The following is a 7,500-nucleotide window of genomic DNA, read 5'->3' on the forward strand; positions in this document are numbered from 1 at the left end:
TCACCTATTATTATACAGAGATTATTTCTAATGTAAGCACAAGTCCTGAAAATTAGTGGCAGTGCTTAGACTATTAAATCGGTCTCAGTACTAGTTATGCGCTTTATTTTGTCGACTCTGAAGGGATGAATGTTAAAGTTGACTTCGGTGAGATTAGGACTCAAATGCATTTTATAATAATAATAATTTAGGCATATGGTCAGCAGTTTTGATGGGAGGTAACAATCGATTACATTGACCCCACCCCCAGTGTGTGATTTGGTACTTTACTTTATTGACCATGAAAGGATGAAAGGCAAAGATTAGAATTCAGCCCCCTTTTTAATGATAATTGTTTCTATTTTAGACACAAAACCAGTTGTTTTGAGGATGGGGAAGAGTTTATTACTAGTGTGTGACTGGAACAGTATTTTATCGACCCCGAAAGGATGAAAGACAAAGTTGACCTCCGTAATATTTGAACTCAGAATGTAACGAACCAGAAGAAATATAGCATTGCATTTTTTCGACTCTCTATAATTCTACCGATCCACTGCCTTTTATCGACCCACACATTGCCGCACAAGACCTCAAAGTTTTATGAGATGTTGTATAACCAGTTGGATCCACTCTAACTGTTACTTATTTTACCGATGCTGATTTATTATTATTTTGATCAGGTAGATACAGGAAATTACTTTAATATTGCTTTGATATTTTGGCATGAGGCCAGAAATTCCTGGGAAAAAGGTTAAGTCGATTACATCGACCCCAGATATCAACTGGTACTTGTATTTTTATCGACCCCAAAAAAAGGTGAAATTAACATCAGCAGAATTTGAACGCAGAGCGTAATGGCAGACGAAATGCTGGTTAGCATCCCGCCCGGTAACGATTCCACCAGTTCGTCGCCTTAACGAACTGCTGTGTTGAAACAACGTTTATATGTACGGTTTATGATATGAGTTTTTTTTTGGGGGGGGGGGGGGGGGTTACTAACAGAACTCAATGTTGCCGTGCTTACAGTGACATACGAGGTAGGTGCTGAAAAGCTCCTGGCTTTAAGTAAAAGAAAATACAGGAGGATCAGTTAATTAGAATTTTTTTTTTTCAACATATTCCCCTCTGATATTCACACACTTATTGCAGAGGTCCTTCAGTTTTTCTCGGAAGGTTGAGCTTCCAACCAGGCCTTTCACAACACCCTTAGAGCCAAGAACTTTTCAGCACCCCCTCGTATTTTTTTTTTTAATTCTATTAAATTAAACTAAAAATTAGTTGAAATTCAACTGAAAATGTTGCATCAAAATAACCCAGATTTTAATCTTTCTTTTCCTTCCATTTATTTTTCTATATTTTGTAGACACCACTTTTTCCATTATTCACTATGTATTACAACATACATCAGCCAATAGACAGACGTGATTTGAAAAAGATTTGCGTACAAACGCTAGCCCGCCATTATTTATTAAGTTATTTATTAAGTTACCAGAATCTTGAGAGTTGGCAGAGTCGTTATTGCGCTTGAAAAAATGCTTCGTGGCATTTCTTCAAGCTTTTTACGTTTTTGAGTTTCGGCGTCGATAAAATGAGTACCGGCCGAGCAGTGGAGTCGATATAAGCTGCTTCCCTCTTTCTTCAAAATTGCTAACCTTGTACCAAAATCAAAATTTCAAAATAATATATTCAGTCAGAAGGTTGTCAAGTTAAAACAGTGAAGCTTCGAGTCTATTTACAATATTTTTAATAAGACACCGAGTTGTTAACTGTGTCGTTGAAATATATGTATTATTTCATTCTTTTATTCGTTTCAGTTTCTGTCTACCATCCATTCACAAAGCTTTAAACAGCCCAAGGCTATAAAAGAATACACTTGTCCAAGATGCCAGGCAGTGGGCTGAACCTGGAACGATGTGGCTGGGAAGCAAATTTCTTACCACACAGCCACGCCTGCTACTATATGAATGTATTTAATAACCTGTTGGCGACCATATCGCTATAGAAATGCTTAAAGTGGTGGACTGGCACTGAGAATGTCGAGCAAAATTCCTTGCAGTACTTGTTCCGGCTCCTACGTCGCGAGTTCAAACCCTGCCGAGGTCGGATTTGCCTTTCATCCCCGCTCTCGGGTTCGATAAAATAACATAACCGTTAAGCATTGGGATCGATGTTATTGATTAAATCCCTCTCTTCAGAATTACTAGCCTTCTGTTTACATGTGAAATCGATGATCATATAAATTATATATATATATATATATATTTCATTCTTTTATTCGTTTCAGTCATTTGACTACGGTCATGCTGGAGCACCGCCTTTTTTTAAGTCAAACAAATCGACCCTAGGACGAATCCTTCGTTAGCCTAGTTCTTATTCTATCGGTGTTTTGCTGAACCATTAAGTTACAAGGACGTAAACACACCAACGTCGGTTGTAAATTATATATATATATATATATATATATATATATATATATATATATATATATATATATATATTATGTGCATATGTGTATATGTGTATACATTATTTGTATGTGTATATATATATATATATGTATATATATATACATATTTATATATATATATACATATTTATATATATATGTATGTGTGTGTGTGTGTGTGTGTTTGTGTGTGTGTGTGTGTGTGTGTGTGTGTGTGTGTATGTGTGTGTTATATGAGCATATAGGGGTACATAACCCAAGCGGTCTCCGTATTCTTTGTAATTGGTGTATGTGTGAATCGAAATTTTCTGTGAATTGAATAAGGTAAAATATCTTAATACACAGCTCTAGCATTTGCTTGTGCACACACACGCGCCAAATGTGTGTGTTTGAGCGCGCGTGTGTATCTATGTATGAAGAAAGAGTGAGAAAGAGAGAGAGAGAGAGAGAGAGAGAGAGAGAGAGAGAGAGAGAGAGCGAGCGAGAGAGAGAGAGAGAGAGAGAGAGAGCGAGCGAGAGAGAGAGAGAGCGAGAGAGAGAGAGAGAGATTAGAGAAAGAGAAGTCGTTATTTCGGAATGCGATTTAAATGTAGTTATCTCCCTTTGACACCTAGTTTATTGTCCTTATTTCTTTTGGGAAAAACCACGTTTCTATTATTACCTCTTTGCTCATAGATAACTTTACAAATAGTTTACTTTAAGTGTTAGAGCCAAGAGAAAATCCCTCGTGTGCATCAGTCTCTCCGAAATGACGTTATTCTCAGTATGTACTTAGTAATTATTTGTTTCAATATATATCTATATTAATAATTATTATTATTGTATCACTGAAGACGTGATTCGTTTATACTGATTTGTAAAAACAACGGTTATTTTCCTCCAAGTATTTTGATTATTTGCCATTTTTCATGTATAATTTTCGATAATTTTTCAAGTGGGGACAAACGAAGAGACTATATATGAATGGGTCCGAATTGGTGTGGTTGTAATAAGTATAAAAATAATTGTGTTTAATTTCTTTCACTACTAACTCGAGTGAGACTCTAGTACCCTCGTCTTTTTATATGAACTTTCTGTTATGTTTCAAACATTAACTCGATAATGAAAGAAAAGTTATTTCACTAAAACCCTCCAGATTATTAGTATTATTGTTATTTTGTTGTTGTTGTTGGTGGTGATGGTGGTCGTGGTCGTCTTCGTCGTCGTCGTCATCGTCGTCGTCGTCTTCGTCGTCGTCATCGTTATCGTCATCGTCGTCGTCGTCTTCGTCGTCGTCGTCATCGTCGTCATCGTCGTCGTCATCGTCTTCGTCGTCATCGTCGTCGTCATCGTCGTCGTCGTCGTCATCGTCGTCGTCGTCGTCGTCATCGTCTTCGTCGTCATCGTCGTAGTCGTCGTCGTCGTCGTCGTCGTTATCGTCTTCGTCGTCGTCGTCGTCTTCGTCGTCGTCGTCGTCGTCATCGTTATCGTCTTCGTCGTCGTTATCGTCTTCGTCGTCGTCGTCGTCATCGTCGTCTTCGTCGTCGTCGTCGGGGTCGATCAAATATGTGCCAGTTGAGTACTCTGGGTCGATGTAGTCGATATACCGCTCCCCAAAAATTTCAGGCCTTGTGCCTATAGTAAAAAGAGTTGCTGTTATTGTTGTTGTTGTTGTTAAGGCAACGAGCTAACAGCATCGTCAAAGCGCCGGGAAAAATGCTACCCTGCGGCATTTCCTCTGGCTGTTAACATTCTGCGTAATCTTTCAGTTTAGGGCATTTAGGGGAAATATCAAGGGTGGGATAAATAAGGCAACGTAGACCTGGGCTATAGCCACCAAAAAGTGAACGAAAGTCTTTGGTAGTGGGGGGGGGCAGAATTCCTCCATATGAATTCGTGTAAATATGACACAAATTGTCCGACGTTCCAAATCGTCGCCGTAATTTTCTTTTCACCCGCATCCACATATTCTCCACACTTTGCGTGTGGACGTCCTCATTTATGTGATCTACAAAGTTCTCCTGGTGCACAATCACTTCGTTAGTGTGGATGCCGTCATTTAGGCTTCATTTTTATTTACCTTTTTAAATACCCTAACCTGAAAGATTACCACATTTTGAGTTTAAATCCCTCCGAAGTTAACACCCTTTCGGTGTCGATACCATAAGTACCAATTGAGTACTGGAGACAATGTACTTGGTGCCTTTGTGCCCTAAAAAATCGCTGACCTTGTGCCAAATTTATAGATATTTTTTGTGATCATCGATTTCACATGTAAACAGAAGGCTAGTAATTCTGAAGAGAGGGATTTAATCAATAACATCGATCCCAATGCTTAACGGTTATGTTATTTTATCGAACCCGAGAGCGGGGATGAAAGGCAAATCCGACCTCGGCAGGGTTTGAACTCGCGACGTAGGAGCCGGAACAAGTACTGCAAGGAATTTTGCTCGACATTCTCAGTGCCAGTCCACCACTTTAAGCATTTCTATAGCGATATGGTCGCCAACAGGTTATTAAATACATTCATATAGTAGCAGGCGTGGCTGTGTGGTAAGAAATTTGCTTCCCAGCCACATCGTTCCAGGTTCAGCCCACTGCCTGGTATCTTGGACAAGTGTATTCTTTTATAGCCTTGGGCTGTTTAAAGCTTTGTGAATGGATTTGGTAGACAGAAACTGAAAGAAGACCGTCGTATACATACATGTGTGTGTGTACGCGTCCGTGTGTGTGTGTGTGTGAAAATAACATATTATATTATGCCTAAAATTGCAGGAGAGTCATTGACAAAACTTTTATAATTCAATGCATAAGAAATACACGATTATCTGATGACTATTGCTGTTTTTCAGACGAGATAATTTTGTAAAGCATAAATCAAATATAAATTCCGTTTTATTGGATTTTCACTAAAGCGTGTTAGATTTTCACTAAAATGCGTTATATGTTCACTAAAATGCGATAGATTTTCACTGAAACGTTAGACTTTCACTAAAATGCGTTAGATTTTCACTAAAACACATTAGATTCTCACAACAATGCGTTAGATATTTTCTAATAGGTCAAGTACTATAGTACCTGGCCTTTCAGTCTTTATGACATAACAGAAGTAAAACAGAAAACTGAAAACGAAACTTTATTCTTTTATAAAATTCTTTTAATTGACTGACTACCTGACTGACTGACTGCAACATTATTCTAAACTACACGCATGCCGGGATATGTGAATGATAGTTCATGCTTTCATTCTGATAACATTATGATTAATAAGACGCACTCATTCATCATCATATGCAACCTATATAGATAACGATGGATATACATAACTGCCGCAAACTGGAATATTGGGAGAAATCATCTCATGGGAAAATGGCAATCTAGTGTTCTGCAATAACTCAAACAAAAACAATCGCTATTCGTATCAAAGAAATACTTTTGTAAAACACAATCGCCACCTTCGCATATACGGTACACTATTAAATCCTTCAAAATCGCTCCGAATATTAGACGTCACACTATCAGACGATCGTTTACATACATACATACATACATACATACACAGATACATACATACATGTATACACACACACTGCATGCATGCATAATTACATGCATACATACATACACAGATACATACATACACACACACACACTACATGCATAATTACATACATACATACATACATAGACAGACAGTCACACATACACACACACAGACATGCATACATACATACATACATACATACATACATACATACATACATACATACATAGTAACAGGAGATAGCTATTAAATTCCTGATAAACAAAAGTGACAAATATACCGCCAAACCTCCACGTTGTGATAAAAAAAAATGTCGGCTCTGCTATGACTGTGGAAGATACCCACATCATCAGCAATTGCCCCAAAGTTTCTACAAGACACTACCTGGCCCTGAGGCATGATATAGTTGCAAAGACTATTTACAATGCAATTCGTATGAAGGACTGCTTTGATGTATACATCAAAGATATGTCAGAACCAGAAGGTATTCAGACCTTTAGAAACAAGGAATACTGGCGAAACACCCCAATAAAAACCTCAATTTGGTGCAAACATAACAGTCCTGATATTGTCCTATGAGACAGAGAGCAAAAGTCATGCAGTGTTGTAGTGGTTAGTTGCTCAGCAGAAGTGAATATACAGGGTGTCCACAAAGTCTGGGTACATGGGGATTAACACATACTTAAAGAAATTGTGGGTGACCAGTCTCATGGCTGGCCGTCCACACTTTTTTCTGCAAAATAGGGGTAGTTTATCTTGTTCGGGCTATATTATTAGCATTATCCTGCGTTTGAGAATTTAAAATCACTTCTTTAACTTTCTAAGACATCTCAACGCTTCTAAAAGCAAACTTCGTTTGTTTGTTTACGTTTATCGTAATTTGAATTGAAGAAATTATTATTTCTTATATTTAATTATTTAAGTTATCATTTTATTTACACCATGTACCCACATGGGGATTAACACATACTTTAAGAAATTATTATTTCTTATATTTAATTGTTTATGTTATGATTTTATATACTCCATGTAGCTAGACCTTGTGGACACCCTGTACAATCAAATGTCCTGGGAAAAGAGAACATTTATCGCGAATTAATGCGAAACTTACTACTCTTGTACCCTGACTATAAATTGTCATTTGTACCTACCATCATAGGTGCATTAGATTATGTACCAATAAGATTACACAAAAACCTACTAGTGGCACGGTGAAGATTTGTAAGATATTCCAGAAATTCTCCATACGAGATTCTTATGTGAATTGATGCACATATCTGGATGTATGCATCGACAGTTCAACCAACATGCCAATTCAACCACACATTTACAAACACCGGGAACTCTCTTAACTCAAAAGGTCTTGTTGCTTTGCTATCAACAGGGTTGAACTCTCTCAAGAAGAACTTAGATTAAACTCAAAGAAAACGCATGCATACATACATACATACATAGCTGGCCACCTACACAATTTTCTGCAAAATAGGGGTAGTTAATTCTGTTCAGGCTATATCATTAGCATTATCCTGCGTTTGAGAATTTAAAATCACTT

The 7,500-nt window shown here is 37.5% G+C and overlaps 1 protein-coding gene and 1 long non-coding RNA gene across 3 annotated transcripts in view; one reads left to right on the forward strand and one right to left on the reverse strand.

Moving 5' to 3' along the window:
• LOC106868127 (uncharacterized) overlaps nucleotides 1-7,500 on the reverse strand; it is a 21,226-nt gene that overhangs the window by 10,258 nt on the left and 3,468 nt on the right. The window lies entirely within an intron of this gene.
• Nucleotides 3,038-7,500, forward strand: part of LOC106868125 (uncharacterized) — a 48,224-nt gene continuing 43,761 nt past the window's right edge. The window contains exon 1 of the mRNA XM_014913257.3: nucleotides 3,038-3,188. The gene's annotated coding sequence lies outside the window, so the exon portion shown is untranslated. The remainder of the gene's footprint in view (nucleotides 3,189-7,500) is intronic.

Source organism: Octopus bimaculoides, chromosome 4 (assembly GCF_046866305.1).
Source record: "Octopus bimaculoides isolate indiv1 chromosome 4, ASM4686630v1, whole genome shotgun sequence".
Classification (NCBI taxonomy): Eukaryota; Metazoa; Mollusca; class Cephalopoda; order Octopoda; family Octopodidae; genus Octopus; species Octopus bimaculoides.